Source organism: Drosophila santomea, chromosome 2R (genome assembly GCF_016746245.2).
Source record: "Drosophila santomea strain STO CAGO 1482 chromosome 2R, Prin_Dsan_1.1, whole genome shotgun sequence".
Lineage (NCBI taxonomy): Eukaryota > Metazoa > Arthropoda > Insecta > Diptera > Drosophilidae > Drosophila > Drosophila santomea.
The window spans coordinates 4,757,833-4,777,561 of record NC_053017.2 but is presented as its reverse complement, the minus strand read 5'-3'; the positions used below and the strand labels follow the sequence as shown (position 1 = coordinate 4,777,561).

The following is a 19,729-nucleotide window of genomic DNA, read 5'->3' as shown; positions in this document are numbered from 1 at the left end:
CGGATGGGGGGAACTTTGGGACTTTGGCTCAAGTTAGCCGAGCTGGCAAACAAATGAAGCAGCAAATATGCGCGCACGAAATAATCAATCGTCTCCGGGCCAACGGAACCCAAATAAAATGTAATTAATTACAGCTTGATTTCTTTGTTTTATGCTGGCCAACTTTTGCAGTTTGCCCAACTCCCCAGCATTCATTTAAGATGTACAGCTGCAGCTGAAGACATCCGACCGCAGGGAACAGGAAGCAGAAACTCAGCAACTCAGAAACTCTTGTTCTAGTAGTTCTCCGCCTGACGTTTGGCATTAGCAATTCCCGGGCTTAAAGGATTTTCCGGCGCCACCTTCTTCAGAGCATCCTGTTGAAAGCTGCAATTTGGAGCGGAGCTGAGGGCTCGTCTTGTTAATTTGTCTTAAACTTTCGCCAGCAGGGGATATTAAGTTGGGATCGGTCAAAACTCTGAATGATTTTGGACTCTGTATACTCGTAGATAGGTTTCACTACAATCAATCTAACTCAGAAATAATTCGAATTCTGATTAATTCCATGCAGACAAAACGGTTTTTGAAAGTATTATTAAATGTTGAATATACTTTATTTTTGTACACCTCATGCCATGCACTTTGAATTCAGTGAGTGAATTGAAGATTTCCCAGAATCGGAATTCCACTTAAGATCAATAAAGTGCCATTTAAGAAGCCAAACATTGTAAGTCCTTAGGTTGGTTTAGTGAGCCATAATAGTCTTATTATAAAGATACTCTACTGCGGCAGACGTGTCATGTTGTCATGGATGTACAACAATCGACAGTTGGTGACTAATAAAATGAAATACCATAAAAGCAGCAATACGACCGCCACTGTGGCGAGAGGACAATTGCTGTGCTGTGCCGAAATAACTAACCGCAAGTGGAGGGCACACAAACGGAAACACGGAAACAGGACACCAGAGGAGCCAAGGAGCCAAAGAGGCAAGGATCCAAGGAGCCCAGGAGCCCAGCTGCAAAGCTGAAAGTGTGAAAATAACATTTTAGCTTTTGTTGGCTCGTGACAGGCTCACGAGATCTCTGGGTCCTTAGTTTCGCCACTTTCGCCACTTTCATCCGCCTGTCCGATGTCAGTCAGCAGGACTCTTGTTGCTCACGTCGGGCATATGGCATATGTGTGTGTATGTGTATGTAGGCGTGTATGCTCCTTGAATGGGCTGGGTAAATGCGAAATCGACGTGTTTTCGTGTTTTCGGGCGTTGAGTATTTATGTGCTTTTATTTTGTCAACATTTCGTTTTGGCCCAAATGAAAATAAATTCAAATGATTTATTTACGAGCATTTGATTTATTTGATTTCCAGCATTTGTTTTTTCCTCTGCAATGCAATCGCTGCCACTCCACCGAAGATAAAATATCACCACCAGCCGCACCCTTTGCACATGCAATTTGTTTTCTATTTGCTCGGACTCAGTTTTGGGGTGGCGCTGTTTGATATGCCCCGGAATTTATTTTATGCGGAATGTTTATTTGATTTGCGCTGGAATTTTTCGTTTTTGCAGTTTCATTTTCAGTGCGACAGTCAATAAAAATTGCAGGGTATATTTTATTCCCATACCCATACCCCTACCCAAACACACACACACACACGCTCACGCACACGTTATTTGGTGTTATAGCGTTATAGTTCAGTCAAATGGCAGAAAAAGTATTGCTTTTTTTGATGGGATTACAGTGGCGGAGGCAGGGAAATTTATTCATATACATGGACTAATTCGAAACAGGATTAAAAGCAGGGCAATAACGCTTTTAAATACTAGAAAATGTTTGGTTTCTAGCAGATCGAAAGTAAACGCGATAGGAATTAAATGGATTTTACTTCGGCATTTTCAGTTCTTCAACTTTTCAATCGGGGCAATCTCAAGGCCAGAGTGTCAGAAAAGTTTCAGTGGAAAGAGAAAACCTCATCAATTGTCAAGGCCTTTATTGGCTCTATTTATTTGCTTTGCAAGGGCCAGAAAGAAAAACTGAAAACGACCGGGAAAAAGTTTTTTCCTTGGCCAATTCTATTTGGTATTATTTATCTAATGGCATTTGTCGACGGGCATAAAAATAAATAAATATATATCTGGCCAGACCATACACACGCCCCCAGCTCAAGTGTTTATGATATTTTGATTTTATTTCATGTGAAAGTTTTGCGCAAACTTTGGCCATCCCACAACGCCCATCCTCGTCAACATGCATTGATAATAATGACGCGCCCCTTACTCTTCTTCCCTACGATTTTGTCATGTGACATAAACATTTTGTTCGCACGACTTTTGTTAGTGGCGCAATAAAAACGCCTCGCCCGGCACTTTTGTCCAAAAACTTTCTTTTATTAAGATTAAAAATGACAAAGGCGCAATATTAGGGAAGTTCACGCTCCTTGGCGACCCGCTGATAAGCGTCAAAGACACTCGCTTCTGCTACTGCCTTTCGCTAAAAGACAAACTCATTTTCGCTTTCGCATTCAAGTGGGTGTCACGCATAAATTTCATAAATGTAAGCCTCATTATTTCTGCCTGCCATTTTGCGGCTGACGGAATCGCGAGAGCAGGCAAGAAGCCAAAGACACATCAGCCACGCCTTCATTTTCCGCATTTTCCCAACTTCCCAGCCCTTTGTCACGTGCCGAAAAAACTTTCGTATGCCCTCTCACAGAACGGAGGATCTGGAACTCATATAAATGGCGCAGTTGTGCTGGTCTCATGTGGAATTATTATTTTCTACTTAGAGCTGGGGGTTCGGCGAATAAATGATGCGGAAAATCGCTTCAAAAAAGGGCGACTTACCCAAAGTATTTAGAAAAATCTTTATACAAAGGCAAAGTGGGAAAGAAATGTAACAAATTGATATATAATATACCTTCAATAGGAAGAAGCTTTATAATTAATTTCAAAGCTCAGTTAACAAGTGCTTGCATATTCTTGAAACTCCATCATATTATTTAACTTTGAAAGTGATAAGCAACTAGTGAACTCCTTGGCTAAGAGTCAGCTATTTTGGGATTACGCCCAATCTTTCCCAATGTCCTTTTCTATCCACTCAACCCCGAGTAGTTTCGGTAGCCCATCACTCAATTCGAAGATCGCACTTCTGGAGCGTCTGCAAAATGCTCGAAAATCCAGGGCTTCCATCATCGATGGCATCGCGAGTTGGACAGACAGCTAATGTGACATCAATCAGGGCGTCCAACCACGCCCCTAATGTGTTCACAGCACACACTCAAGCACTCACACTCACGCACACAGTCGCATGAGCTGTAGCTATCCCGTTATCAGCAGCGGAGCATGTAATGCCGATGCCAAGGAGAGTTCGCTGTTGTTTGCTCGTTATGTCTGCGCTTGAGCGCGGTACCACGTGGCGTATGAGTGCTCGCCACGGCAATTGATTGACGACAGGGAGGCAAAGTAAATCAATTATTGTGGAACAAAAGTTTCGCATTATATTGCCCTGACAAATTGCTGTTTGTTACCCAAGCAATCGAGCATTTGGATCATTAAAAAGTTGCCCGGGCCACAAAAGGATTGGGATTTCATGCTCAACAAGAAAAACACCATAAATAACTTGGCTTCTTTTGCCGGGGCGTAATCTTGGTTGGAACATCAAATTGCCGTCGCAATGTAAACAAATTTTTGTTGTTAATATATTCGTTGAGATAGATCAATAAGCCAGATACTTGGCTTCGCTGGGGCCAAAAGGGGCTTTTTTACAACCGGACCTCATTTTGCATTATGGCCCGCAGATTTATTTCGCTCTACAAAACTGTCCCATAAATATGCAAATTTCGCTTCCTAAACAGAAAGATATACAAATAACTCTCAAACAGAACGGAAAGAGATTGCCCAAAGTATGTGAATAAATAAAAGGCTGAGAACTCATAAAACTGCATTATTGGGCTCTTGAGAGGGAAAAGTGGGGCTGAAGTGGGGGCGGAAAATGAATCACTGCGAAAAGTGAAGCAGCTAAATCTGACCGCAAATCACTTAAACTTTAGCGGAAACTCATTAGTTTCCCTTGCCATTTTCCCGCTGCATTTCTCGGTTAGAAAATGCACTGCCATCTGAGCCAAGAATGATTTCTATTGTTTCAGTTTTCAGTTTTAAGTGCGCGCAACTTTTCCAGTCAGTCGGGGATTCGCGAATCGATGGAAATTAATTAAATTGCACGTCTGTAGAAGATTTAAAATAGCTGACTAAATGCCGTTGATTTTGTATTTATTTTCCACTCCATTTTCCAGTCTCTTTCCGTGTCGTTGCCGTTGTGAAAAGCCAATTAATAGCCGTTCTATAGCCCTGAGACACAAGCTGTTGCCACTGAGGTGTTGTTATTTGCACTGCCTTTAACTAAACTTACTTTTATTATTTTATTGGACCCACTCTCTCTTTCCGTTTTGCTCGTTTTATGAACGAACTGCAAGGACGTGCCTTCAGCGCGGCTTGCCAAGGCTAATATAACAAAGAATTTGTCTTGAGGACATGCCATCATTTGGGCCAATGATTACATTATGCGATAATGTAGCTCCATAAAAGCCTGCAGGGTGACAAACAGATAGTGCTCAGAAAAGGGCGGTGGGCGGGCCGTTTCGTTTGCCGTAATAAGCTGTAAAAGTGCCACATACAGTTGACCTGATTCTGCCATCACATTCCTTTCTGTGCGCATCCTTGCTGCTCCTGCTTGCCCTCGTCGCCTTTGCTTAATCCAACTTTAAAATTATACACTAACGGCTCACACATACAGCTGGGAAATCGGCGGTGGAGCCGGAAAAGCGAAGCCGCGGGGAGAAAGAGGCGCCAGTAGAGCAAGGATTAAGTTTGAAGCACTGAACCGTGCAGAAACCTAATGCAGGATCCTGTGCACTCGTCCTTGCATTGGCTACAATCACACACTCCCCGCTCACAGTTCACGGTGGGAAAATGGGAAGGCGCTGAGGAAGAGCACTGCTTGTGCAAGATACATTCACAAAAAATACGACACCTGCAGTCAATAATAAGGTATCAAAAAAATTAGTTTACAAAATAATTTGCGCAATGTTATTGGGGCTGAACATAAAAAATAGTACCTTAACCTCAATATATTTACATTGTTTCAGTTTTGAACTAAGCAATGAAAAAGGAGTAAGAGAGACTTTTAAATTAAATAAAGAATGTCACCAAATTTTGAAAGTGTTTCCCGCTACTACCTATTTACGAGATATGGAATTTTTTCTTCTTCTTTTCTTAAAGTTTAAAATAATATTCCAAGTGATGTTTCCCAGTCGCGGAAAGCATTCGCGTTTTCATAAGAATGATTTCTCTCAGTGCATCTTCCTTGCTGTTCCTGTTAACTTTTTCTGCCCATTTTCCAGACTTTCCTCTTGAGGACATGGGTGTGTGGAAAAGCCCTTTCCGCTGTTGCGCCTTAGTTAGCTCCTGAACAAAAAAGTGGCAGCGCAAAAACTCGCAATTAAAACGGAAAATAAAATTTGCGAGAGGATGGTATGTGATCCAGTTGTTTGTCCGATGCTACATAATGATCCCCAAGTCACCTGTCACGCCCTGTGGCTTCCTTGGCTGGTAAATATGTACAAATTTCCTTTAATTTAATCGCAAATGTCTAACACTTACGAGAATACGAAAAATTCAGCTCATTCGTGGCGAGCTTATTAAATTACCAGAGGGTAATTTGTCCAGTATGCAGTACTAATTAAATTTATAAAAATTAATTTGTCTGCAATTTGCGCAGCCAGACAAAAGTGCCAAAACGTTGCCAGTGGCAACAGTCAACCAAAATAGAAGCGAACAAGAATTGTACTCGAGAAGAAGTGGCGGACTGAAAAAAAAATATGTCGCCAGTAATAAAGCGAGCAGCAACTGACTTAATTAGCAGCGGGCTGCGTTTGGGGGCCTTTTCGGTTTTCCCGCCAGAGTTGTTCTTTCCTTAAAAAAGAAATGAAGATACTTTCACTGTTTTAAAGGAAGAATTCCGGAAGACCCGGAGCAGTGACAATAATTTGAACATGTCTCAAGTTGATCATTAGCATATTTCATAGGCAGGCATATACACTCATAGGCATAAACAGGATACAATTTTCCCCAATGCTTTTCCTTTTCCTTTGCCTGCTGTCAAGCCGGTGGAAATCTCCCTGCCAGCTGCTTTTGCTGCACATCGACATCTTTGACGCGCCAAAAATGCACTCAGCCGTGTGACCCATTTCCCCAACTTTCCCTCCCCCGACGATTTCCCTCCCCCGTAGCCCATGATTTTTCGATAGCTGGGAAAAAGCTGGTGCAACTGCCTTGCATTTTATCCTTGCTAGGTTTGATATTTCCCGGGGATGCATTTCACTTCTTACTACCTGGAGTAACAAAATCTGCTTCGTAGTTACCATAAAATGATTTGATGAACGAGTTCTGTGCACAATTCGGAATTGCCAAAGGTTTTTTTTGTTTTTTGTGTTTTCTGGAAAAGTTGGCCAAGTCATAAGTTTTGAAATTTCATTTTTCCAGGTTTAAAGGTAGCTTAAAGTTCGTGCACCAGAAAACTTGAAAAGAATGTTGCCATAAGTACACAAGATTACTTTTAAGAAGTTAGGCAAAGTTCAAAGGCCAGCTTGGTCTACCCAAGTTAAAGGCAGAAAAAATTGGCGTAAGTCTGAGCAACCACAAGTATGATTAAAAGATTTCCAGCGGGTAGACTTGGTTAATACATCTTTAGAAATTTAAGAGTGTCGTCACACACGCCTACTATTAATGAAAATAAACAAGATATTCATGTACCTATAATTATAATACCCTATCTCTGATACACACTTAATACACTCGGCAGGTTCTTAGCAAAGGTATCCCTCACTGGCTTTCACTCAATTAACATTCGGCCTATATGGGAAAATCTCGTCACGTTTTGCTTTTCTTATGAAACATAATAAAGCCCGTCACGTTTTATTTGCCTTTCCCTGCGGTCTTCAGGATTACTGCTGAAAGGGATAACCCATCGAAAATGTTGCCGTTTGAAGAGTAAGGCGTTTGCCTCGCTTTACTTTCCTGTAATATTTTCTTTATTTGCTGTGTTAATACACTTGAACTGGAGTGCAGGAGCAGAAAGTCCTCTTTACTCGCCGCCTGTATCTGCTTGCCACGCCCCTTATGCATATGCATAGCCCACTTTTGACTGTGCAGTTGACTCAGCTGGCCAACTGTGTGGACTCCAGTTGAGTTTCCTGAACGCCCAGCACCTTGTTCCAGTCCGTCCATTTAGCCGGTGTTTTCCCACTCCCAACGGCTGGTAACATACCAATTAATTTTTATTTATTTTAATGCTGCCCCGTTTCCTTGGGGGCATAGCACAATTCCCGCTTTTCAGTTGCGAGTTCCAGTTTCTGTTGCAAATTTATGCATTACTTGCATTTTATTGACCCACTTCTCTCTATCCAGTTCGTTTTTATTTGTACGTTTTCAGTTGTACGACGACAACGAGGAAGAGGTTGAAATTAAATTTTATTTTAGCAACTTTATTTTTGGGTTCACCGGAAAACAAAGTGAGCAATTTTTACGTTACACAGAAAAACTTTCACTCGCCTTCCTTCCCGTTTTTTTTGTATATGTAATATTTGCAATAGATGGTTGAGCAAAGTTCAGTGCCAAAGTTTTAGCAACAACTCGAAGTTTAGCAACTTTTAAAATCTTTACGTATTTGTTTATGAGCAAAGTACAATTTGAATAGCTTAAATTTCAGCTGTGAAAATTGAATGTATCTGCTTGCGTTCTGCTCTGTGGCTTAAAAGTTAATTAGAAATGTTTTTTGAGCTCAAGGGATTTATTTGTTACAGACAGGTGGTGCTCATTGGGCTGTCAGATATTCAGAATGAAACGTTGAGGCCTTTGATTGTCCATAGGTAGCAGTTTGGGGGTTCGTAAGACATTTTATTAATTAGATGGGCACAAGTAATTATCTGGTTTCAATAACTTGCACTTAACAATTAATTAGTGTGAAATAAGTACTTATTTTAACTGATTTACGTGAACTTAATTTGACTTAACTTAAATCTACCTTTTGGTATTTTCATTTCCGTACTTGTTTCGCCCAAATCAAAACAATTGAGAACTATTTTCAGTAAAAATAAACCCCCATTAAAGTTTAAATATCCTGTGGACATCGCTCGTTACGAGATGAAAAGTTTAAAACTCAAGTGGGCTTAGGATTTTTTTGGCCAGTTGCTTGAAGCCAAAGCAAAGCGTTCGAGTGGCAAAAAATAAGTTAGCCCGAGTTATAAAGTTATACATTCCCTGGCAGGTCAGTGGGTGGAAATATCCGCAGGGGGCGTGGCATGGCGAGGCAGGGAAAAGGTTACGCTCGAGGTGCGCTGAAGTGGGCGTGGTTATTTAATTAGCCTGCTCCTGCCGCTGCCACTGTGAATTTCATTAAATTGTTGTCATGTAGCTTAGCTCGTTTATTTGCGCTGCTCAAACATTTCCGAATAAATTAGCTTGCTTTCAAGAGAGTGTAAAATGTTATGCATGTGTGTCTGGTAGAGATTTAATGAAAAGAGCTGCTCCTTCTGCAATTGTGGTTGCTCAACTGAGGCAGCAAGTAAAACCTGCAGTTGTTCTCTTGTTGCATGCACATTTATTGATTGGAATTATACGTTTTTCTTCCCTTGACCCTTGACCACCATCGATTTCTTTGAGTAGGTGAGTAGTCTCCCTTCTTAAACTATTAATGTCCATTGATGGTTGCAAAAAGAATACAAGATTTTTCTGAGGGTGCTGCTCAAATTGTGCTTTATTTCGTTTTTATATTTTTTCTGCTGTTCAAAATTGCATGAACCTTCTACTTTTGCTTTGTTACATCGCGAATCGGCTTATTTCAATGCTTTCAACTTTACTTTCCTTTTCTTGCTAATGGAAAAAGTGCTCAGAATTGCTTGATCGATTTGATTGTACCAATTTGCTTTACCTTAAGATTATACTTTAAGTTGTAGCTTTCAGCAATTGACTGCAAATAAATGGTCTGCTTTAATTTCATAAACAGCGACGCTTTCGATTTTTCCCAAAATGACATTGGAAAGTCGTTTTGATGAAACGTAACCACTTTAGTTTAAATTGATTGGCGGCTGGCAGGAGCCGTCAACCACAAAATGTATGTGTCCATTGATAACATTCCGCTGCCGTTTTGAGGCAATTTGGACATTGGGGCATCGGGCATCCGGCATCCGGCTCGAATCCGCTGAGGTGTGAAGCCCGCAAATGTTATTGGGGCACGTTCGCGGATCGGCTCGTGAGCAATTAGATGCAATAAATCACAGCTGCTTATCTGGCTGTGAACTGCGGGCCCCTGATTCGATTCGATTCGCCGTCAACCAGGGCAAGGGCTTCAGACTCGGAGGCTACCAACTTGCTCACATAGCTGCCTTCTCCTTCCACTCCTGTCCCTTCACCCTTTCCCAATTCAATTCCCGCCCACATATCGGGAGACATTTGGCGGAATCGCAGACCCGCGGCTTTTGGCTTGTGTAATGGCTCGATTTCACATCCCCGGGATGTATGACCAATTTCTGTCGCAGCGCTGGGAGTTGCAACTATTTTATCTGCCGCACAACAGAGCCGGCGAATATAATAATTTTATTTTATTGCTGCACTTTCTTCGGGCTCGGAGTTGGGCTATAAACTATAAACTGCGAGGGTGGGATGAGTGCCAAACCTCAAAGTAATGCCAACTGATAATAAATAGACTGGGGTTTTCTTTAGTTCAATATAAATTCTTACTGCAACAAGTTCAGGGCACCGACTTATAGTTTCCTTTGATAAGGAAACTCATTAAAAAAAATAGGAGACCAAGTTATAATTTTTGGTAATACCAATTTCATATTGGATCTTAAGGGAGATCAATTTCCTGCGGCCTGGGTATTCTCATATGTATTTAATTGCGATTTACATCAGTTTCCGATCATTGATGCATTGCCAAAATTTATCGTCAATTTTGGGCTGAACCATTAATCCTTATCTCCCAATGCTGAGCAGCCCGATAAGTAAGAAATTCAAGCGCACAGTTCCAGGACCTTCGACAAGATTGAAGGCAATCAGGGCGATTTATGGCTGTTGGCTTTGGATTACCGTATGATTTCGCAGAGAGTAAAATTTGGTCCCGAGGCGGACAAGTTATCTGGGCCGCAGCACAATTGCTTCCCTAACCTGGCTTAACATTTTCTGAGCCCGCTTCCATTATCCAGACAATGCTGACACACGTACCCTAATCATAATGCCAAGCATCGCTTTTTATGTGATGGCATGTAGGGCTCAGCTCGAGTCCCGAAAGCCACAAAAAGTAATGACACCGCAGACTCACTTACGGCAAATGAACCCCAGATGATAAATTAAGAGCGGCAAACATTTCACTTGCAGCTGGTGAATCGGAAGTGAAAGTTCAAGCGAAAGCCAGGTGAAACCCGAGGTGTGAAATAGCCGAGATTCGGAGCACTTCCGGGTACTCTGGGCACTCTGCCTTTGGTAACGTTTATGGTGGAATAAACCCAGCTGGTGTAGTGCCATTTAATTAGATTGGATAAATGCAAAAATCGTGTCTACAACTCAAATCAATTAGGAGGGCAGCAAGGCCGTGAGCCAGGATACTCTGGTTTTCCACCCGGTTGGTTTACGGCTTGATTTATGCAACTAATTAGCAAAAGCATAATTTCGGAAATATTATTATTTTATTAAGTTACACATTATGCGAAATGTGATTAGGGCAGCAGGATAATAGCAACGATGACAGGGGTACACGGCCTACCGAATGCTACCGAACGCTGTATATCCAGGACACTAATTATGCTGCTGCATAAATCATATTGTCCGTGAATCAGGATGGCAGCATCCTGATATTCATGCATGCAAACGGTTGGGGTTAGTTGGGCTTAAGCCCACCAGCCATTAATGTCAATTATGGCTTAGTTTGCGAGGCTCCTGCTTCACTTCACCGTAAAGTGTTGATTGATAATTTGATTGATTGATTAATTGCCAGTTTGATCGTTAGAGCTTCGCAGAGAGCGACTCTTCTTTTTTGCAGCTCTGATTTTCAGCCTCGTCCTCTGATGATGATGTCATAAATTGAGATTAATCATGTTTCTGATGGGCTCCCGCTTTTTCGGGATTGTCACAATGTGTATATAACATGAATGCCTCACAAGCCGCTTAGTGTTTTATATTTGAGCCCCGAATGCGATGTGGTGACATTGCTGCTGTACTGGCCATAATTGTTTGCGTTATGCGCGCAATTAGTTGTATCCTAAATATATTTATGCGCAATCGTATAGATTTGTTTGAGTTGCCCCAAAGCGGATTTGTTTATCTATCAGTTCATTATACAAGAGAGCTTATTGGCATTGATAATCCATTTTATGACGGGCGGTGGTTTGAAATGCACTCCATTGAAGTCACACATTTTAGATATAATTAACACGATATTTATGGATTTGTTGTCGGTGTCATTGCACCACCATTATAAGTGATTTGGGCAATGCCAAACTCGGAACTAATAATCAAATACCTTATTTGTATTCATAAATGGGAGCACTCGTACATTTAATTAATATACATATGGTATATGATATAGTTATAAGCGCAGAAATTGCTGTTAGGTTGGGTGAATACCAGCTCTGTCACTTATTTGAATACCAAAACTAAATTCAGGATAATAATCTTTGCTCGGTATGTGTGTTATGCCATACTATTGTATTAAACGAGTAATTTAAAACGCTTTTACGGTGCCGACCATCAACAGTTTAATTTTTCATGTTTTATTCCCCGTTGCTTTCCCAAATGGTAGCGCACTCGTGCATCGTGGCACTAGTTTTATTACTTTTAATTAAATTCCTGATTACACACAAATATTTTATTCCACGTGAGCGCACCGCGAAAGTTTTGCGAATTCTTTTTCAAAACTTTTCACACCATTTTGCCGCGAAAAGCTTTGCTTAATTATTGTTAACGTGCGTGTAAATTCCGCGGATAGTTTGACACCATTCTTTAACCATTTGAGTTAATTGATTCCATATTCCATTAATCATTACAAGAGCACGCGGTTGGGATGGATATTAATTAAAGCAGACGCACGCACGCAACGATTGTGATAAACTGGCATTTAAACGATGCCACATTCTAGCGCGAATATTTCAATTTAATTCCTTTCATTATTATTTCGACTAAAATTGATTGCCTTGGAAATTTGTGCGTTATCAGCGCGACGCGAGTGAATTCTCGGCTATCATATCACATGAAAATAATTTATCTCCCGTTTTTATTTCTGTTGAAGGAACATTCCACCAAGGAGCCACTTTACATTTCGGTGTAATTTTTCATGCTTTTCACAACTCAGCCACTCGGAAAGTGCACACACATATTTTTTTCGGGCTCTCGGATGCCGAAGAACACGCTCACCGCCGTCAACAACTCAAAATGTACTGAAAATGTGTCCTGCGACTTCGACGTCGGGATGCTGCAGTGTACAGAGTCCTCTCTGTACAGTAGCATTTACAGTGGCACTTACTGCTATTCAAAGGACATTTCCTAATGTGATAACAAGCGATTGTGTGAGAGGCCTCACTAGGTTAGTAGGTTGCCAGTAGCCGGCTTTCGCCAATGAAAGGACATTTTCTCTTGCCGACTGCCAATGCTAGTTAACAGCACGGATGGCGAAGCATCGCTCTGTTAACTCAACAAGTCTGAATAACCATGGCATGACCCGAAAGTAGGCAATATTTTGTACAAAATTAACGTATTTACAGTTTGCCAAACATAAATGTATTTAAGAAAAATATAAAAAATATTTAACGGGCTATTCATATATTTGCTAGGTAAATGCAGTTACGTTAATACTTGTTACCACAGATAACATTACCAGCCATTTCTATGAAAATCAAAAGACTTCCTGGCCAGATGCTCTCAGAAAACCCATTAGCCTTAACAGCTATGTTATTTTTATAACATAATGCCTCTCTTAAATTACCACTAGCTTACAGAATAAATCCATTTCGTTTTTCATGGCGTTAAGTTCTCTTTTTGTCCCAACATAAGCCGCTTTCTCTTCCTATGGGACGGTACTTCCAAAAATTGTCAAAGGCGAACGCAAGGACAAATCCGATGGATTAGATGGCTAATTAAATTACCTAGTCCTCGGTAATCATATAGAGAGTGATAGGAAAATGCAAAGAATTTTCAATTAATGCTGCAGATGACACTGTTCAACGCTCTTTTCGGGGCTAAACTGGCAGTTGAAGCATTACATTTCGCAACTTGGGCAATGTCACCATAACTCATGGTGCTGTATGTGCGGCTGAGAGGATGAACAAGTGTACGTGTATGTAGCGATTGTTGCATAATTTAAGTGCCTCGCAACAAAAATAAAAGAACAAGGAAATACGAAAAAACGAGGAAAGTTGGAAAATGATTTAAGCCGTTCCGGAGTCAGAGTGCGGCCATGTCTGCATGCGTGTATGTGTGTGTGTGTGTATGTGTGTGTAAGTCCGTGAGCGAGTGGCTAGGTGCATGTATGTGGGTATACGAACATGTGTGGGTGGCAGGACCATTACTTTGTATTTAATAAAACAATGTTGTCGACGCCCCAACCTGAGTGTTCGCCCCTGTCAAAGGCATTATCCCTGAATCTGAGTATCGCCTGTTGAAAAATCTCGAAACCCTTTATGGAGTGACGAAAAAACTCTGCAACTTATTTATTTAACTTCCACGCTCCACTTTGTTTATTTGCATTGCGAATTTGGCTTTATGTTATAATGAAAGCAAAAAAATGCAAGTTGCATGTTTTGTAAAAATTTTTTCTGCTTACTCTCGGTTCTGTTAATGCCATTCAAGGATTTCCATTCACTTACCAAAAAAATCATAGATAAACATATTTTATTATCATATTTAAAGCATTAATTAAGAGAATGAAAACAAAGTATTTTTCTTTTTAAACTTGAACAGGCATTTAAATAAATGTTAAGCAAACAACATGTGCTTTATTGCGCAAGCTGGCCTGCTTTTTTTCGACCGTTCATATGAATATGTATAATATAGTATAGATAGAAAAATCGATCTAAGCAAATATGTAGATTTATTATTACCCCTAATACCCAGCAGTCAACCTTAGTGCAGTGGCGTCTGATGACCTTAATGCTGAAATAATGCCAGATTCAGGCAGATACGAGTATCTCAAAAGTCTTCGGCGTTTGCCATGCGATTTGAGCAGCAGTCTGAGCTATATAATGCATTTCCGCACTGCATTTATGGAAGTAGCTGATTTAGCCTCAGAGTATGCAAAATATGCCTGTCTGCCTCGCATTTGCCTGCCAGGCCAAACATCTTCAGTTACTCAAGACGCAGCAAAATGTTCTCCGAACGCATCCCCTCAAGTCTGGCCAAAACCGCAGAAATGCATTAACCCCCAGAAAACCAGCCCACTGTGGGGCTGGGCCAGTGCTTTTTCCAATGTTTGTGTATGTTGACTAAATTCGTAGAAGAGCGCGGGCTAATATCAAACGGAAGTGCCAAACACAGACACACACAAACACTCACATACACACACACAGATCCCAGCCCCTTGGCTTCAGTACTTCACTCTCTGGGCCATCTTTCTTCGGTTGGCAACATCAGAGCTCCGCCTGCACTTGGCTTCGGTTTCCGTACACATTTGAACGTTTGAGAAATGCATGTGGAAAATGCCAGCCACTGACTGCATTTGTAACTGCAACCAGTTGGAGACTGCCAACAGAGTTGTGTGCACTTTTCAAAACATATGCACTTGACCTAAGTCCTTTAAAATATCAAATAGTATATTTCTGATTACTACTACCTATCATTACTATAGGAGTACAGTACTACAGAAGAACGTCTTTAATGCCTAACATTTATTAGGACAACAAACTTTATATATGTTGTGAGCTACCAAAAATGTTCTATTTGAAATATTTTAAGTAATTGCTCTCGTTAACTTCATAAAATGAATATGCTTCAGTAATTGTAAGCTCTTATATGCCAAACTTATATTTAAATGTATCCAACACATTTCTCCAGGTGTATATTTTTAAGGAGCTGCGTGTGCATCCTTGTGAGCGTGTTCGGCTAAGCGGCGCATTTCCTGGCCTGTGCCATCAACTAAATAGCATTCATTTACGTTGATTTATGCAGACTAAGGAAACCGAAGAGGCTGGAGTCGAGCTGGAGGAGCGATCTTTTTGTGGGGAATATTTATGCCCCAAAATGACACTTTAAAGTTGCAATAAAAACTGTGTCGTTGCTGCGCGGCCCCTTTGTTATTTATAGTTGGCAGTCCACGATGTAATTACTTTTTCAACACGCACGAGATGATGAGGCAGTTCCCCAATGGAGCACTCAACCCTCGGTTCAAACGGCAATGGCTGCATTAGTGGTTGGGTTCGTCGTTGTCAATTGCCAACTGCAATTGATAAATTGGCAATGGAGACGGGCTTCCATTGCCCCCCATTTCCCCCTCATTTTCCAGCGAACTTACTCTTCGCCTGCTCCTTTTTCTGGCATTGACAGTTCAATGTGCTCACTGATGCGCAAATATCAACTCCAATACATGCTCTCGGTAGTCTTTCAGCACCGCTCTTCGATATGACCGCCACCTCCTTTTTTCACCCATTTTCCAGCTTTCCCATTTTCACTGCGCTTTTTATGGCAGTTCGTGACCGAGTTGTAGACTCTTCAAACTAGTTTTCCAGCGAAAATAACATATATATATATTTAGTTCGCCCCATCCGATATTTTAGTTTTGTCTTTTTCGCGTGTTCCTTGAAATTGAATTAGTGGCAATGGCGGTTGGGATTCCTAATCTTCGAATGGTTTCAGAAGGCTGCCAAGTAATGGATGCGATAATTTGTTAAGGTTTCATTTGCTCGAATCTCTTGCAGCACTTGGCTCCCGATGTGTTTTTAGTTCATCGGGGAAGTCAACATAGAAACCGACTGGATTACTTTATTAAAAGTTAACGCCTTAAACTTTATTTAAGCTTCAAGAATTCGTAGTTTCTGTCGTGTATTCTGGTTAAATTCTGTTTGTCTGTAAAAATGTTTCAAAATATCTGAATTGCATTGAATAAGACGGTTCTATTATTCGAACTGGATAACATGAACATGGAAATGAACATGGAAATAAATGCTGACAGAGGACCAATAGTGCAATAAACCAAAGGCTTCATTTAGATTGATATCGGGTACCTTATATGCTGCAGAATTTACTGACTTCCTTTGAGCTGTTATTTATAAATAAATTTGATAAAAAAAAAACTTATTTAGAAGGCAATATACTCTGCTCGACTTGCTGCATGAAAACTGAGACCACAAAAGTGCGCATATAAAAATCTCATAAATTGAAATAAATAAGAAAAATAACAATTTCAACGCAACACACACAAGCACATTGGGGTCATAAAAATAGGGGAGCCCCCAGCCACGTTTCTCCTGCAGACCTTGTTGTAATATTCATAACTCTTTTCAAATGTGGTCAAGTGCTGGGCGAGTGTGTGTACTGGGATGTGCTGTCCTTCCGCCCAGATTCGACAGCTCTTGATATTGCTGGGTCTGGGAATCTAGGAGTCTGGGAATCTGGGGATCTGACCAGGAGCAAAATAGCAATAACTACAGTTGAGTGAGCTTAGCTCGCTTTTGAGTCTAAGCCGGCGGAACCGACCTGACTTGAGTTGGGCTTGGCACATTTTATTAAAAACGAGATGGACGACGGAATAAAGTCCGAAAAATTTCCACAACAAAATGCATTTTTCTTGTTCTCTTTGCATTGCATTTTTCTGCAGAAATGAAGTCCACGTTCGGTTGCCAGGACCCTCTTGCTTTGTGACTTGTATTTTTATTACATTTCCCCCGTTTTCACCGTCATGTCTGTTTCATTGTCTGGCGATTTATGGATTTTATTTGGCCACTTTTTACCCCATTGTTGGCATTTGTCGCCTTTTCCACGTTTTGTTGGCTTATTGCAAATACTGTGATGTTGTGTGCTGCCGGCCATCTTTTATACATAATACATACAAATATACGTACGTAAAGGCATGTGTTTATTTATATGAATTGAAACTCCTGCCATGTTTTCGCACTTGGCAACACATTGAGTTTGGAAGCCCAGAGCCTTGGTTCAGTTCTTTATTGGCCATGAAATGGAGACATTATGGTCAACACACACTCAGCTCCTGGTGTCCCAAATTGGGGCTCTTCTCGGAAGCGCGTCAATGACATTAACCCACTCCAAAAGCTGTCTGCAAGGCTTAATAGTAAAATTCTAATTAAATTCACACTTGGCCGACCCCATAAGCATTCCGCACACTTGTTCACTGACCATTTGTGTGATGCCACAGAGTTGAAATGGAAGAATGGCTGAAAGCGGGTCGAATCCCTTTAATGAAACCGCACACAATCCGGCCACAATTTTAGTTTTCACACAAAGGACCCGGTGAAAGACTATAAGCCGAGGATCACAAACGTTGATAAGACGCTTGAAAGTAATTACAACGCATATTAAGTATTTATAAAACCATAAAACGTTTATACTAAACCGAGGGATGAAGCAGATACCCACAAAGCCAAGAAGCAATTATTTTTAAACTCAGCTGGGTGGAATTGTTTGAAAAACTTGTAGGCTCGCTGGGCCACGTAAAGTAAAGAAGAGTGTTACGGATATAAGACGATACAAAATAATAAAATGTTGTCTTGCGCCTGGATACATCGTAAAAAAATGGCAAGACATAAATAGGGAAAAGAAAAAAAGAGTGGGAGAGGCGCCAAAAGGAAAACACTGGAGGGAAAACAATACTTGCTGCATGGGGAGCCAAAAATATATTAACGAAAACTTGTGTATTGTGTTTTGTGCACCTAAAAAGTTGTCTACTTTTTCAGAACACTTATATTCCTTTTGCAGTATGTGTGGGTAAGTCTGTGTGTCAAACGATTAGTGCAGGACTTTCAAAAGTTTCTGCGGCTTTCGGGGAGTCTGGAAAAGGGACACTTGAAGCTCCACTGGTTGTCATTTTAACGATGCCGCGAAGAGAAAAGTTTTGTGCAAATAGTTTATGGCTACTGCAGGGGAAAGTGGAAATACATGGTATAAACGTTGGCCCAAGTGAGCTGGAATGGTTCAAATGATTTTAATTGTTATGGTCAACATTAATTGGAGTGCGCGGAAAGTTTTTAATGGCCCTAAGATAATGTGTGCTCAACGAATATTATGAATAGTTAGGCAGACATATAAGGGGTCTTAGGAATTCACATGAATGCCGAACACAGTACACACGAAGCCAGAATCCTTTCACTGAAAAGTCCTTCCCTGAAAAACCATTCTAATTAGCTGAAAAATATAATTGTCGAATATAAGCCCATTTCGTTTTATGCCGAAAATATCTTGTCAAATTCAAAGCGATAAAATATGTGTATTACTCAAAGAGGATTTACCAAAAAGCAGGAGCAGACAATAATGAGAGACATATACATACAAAGGGGAGGACCGAAAAATCCCCGAAAAAACGCGCAGTGAAATACGATAATTATGCGACATTTAGCAGTTTAGCGACAGGAGCCAGGACATTCAGGCATTCGGGCATTCGGGCATTCAAGGAGCTTAATGGCTCTGGGAAGCCTGCTCCTCGCATCGAAAGAGTGAAAGCGAAAGTAAAAAGGGTAACAACATTGGAAAAACGAGGCAAAAAAGGAAAACACGCAGCGGAAATTACAAGGGCCGCCAGTTGGCAACGGCACAAAAAAAGGCTACGACAAGGGCCACAAATGCAAAATGAAATCGAATGCGCTGGGAGTAAATGTGTCAGGGGGCGGGAATGGGTTAACATTAATGTGTATGTGGAAGTGTGGAGGTGTGGAAGTGCGTTGCTCGGTTGGTGGGTTAAAGTTTTAAAACTCGTTAGTATGCACAGCGAAACGAAAAATCAACAATTTCTATTTTGATTATATTTTTACCACTGTGCCCGGGTAGTTTTTGGTTCGTTCCTCCGACGCCGTTGGCATTAAATGGCATATTGGTTTTATTTTTAACGTTTGCGTTTTAGAACCATCGGCAAACATTCCGGAACTCAAAATAAACCTTTTTTGCTCATAAATACGATAAAATATCGTAGTTCAAATTGTTACATTTCATATGCAGTCTGTAGATATTCGTTATTGCTATTTTATTTATACCCGAAACATTTTTGAAGTATTAATTAGTAATAACGTATACCAGATTTATTTTAAGAAATATTTTATTGGGCGGATGCCAATAAAGACTAATAATTTATATATTATTTGTAAGGTATCCCCCTTTCGAGTTTTATACGTTCAGACCCTTTCAGCAAACGGCCTTTCCTAAAAACCTAACCAGGCATATTTAATAAGCATTTAAATGAGCAAAGTTGTAGGCCCAAAAAAAGTTTTGTAGCCCAATTCTAAAAATGTATGTGTTTACCCCGGCGAATGCGTGATTTCCTTCTCCTGTAAAAAAAAGTCTTTTCAACTGCCGATAGTTACACTTTTACCTCGAGGCAAATGAGTCTGCCATAAAATTAAAAGAGCTCGCCCCAAAAATGTTTCATGTGCCGTATGCGAATCATCGTTAGCATTTGCCTCACATGACAAACAAATTTCGGTTAATGGCCATGGCCATAAAATGGATTTAAAGCCATTTTTTGCGGTCTACTGAAAATCTGCTGACCAGGCCG

At 40.7% G+C, this 19,729-nt stretch overlaps 1 protein-coding gene across 1 annotated transcript in view; it reads right to left on the bottom strand.

Annotated features, from left to right (window-relative positions):
• Window positions 1-12,425, bottom strand: part of LOC120444801 (putative neural-cadherin 2) — a 49,560-nt gene extending 37,135 nt beyond the window's left edge. Inside the window, exon 1 of the mRNA XM_039624748.2 lies at window positions 12,341-12,425. The gene's annotated coding sequence lies outside the window, so the exon portion shown is untranslated. The remainder of the gene's footprint in view (window positions 1-12,340) is intronic.
• Window positions 12,426-19,729: the final 7,304 nt, after the last annotated feature.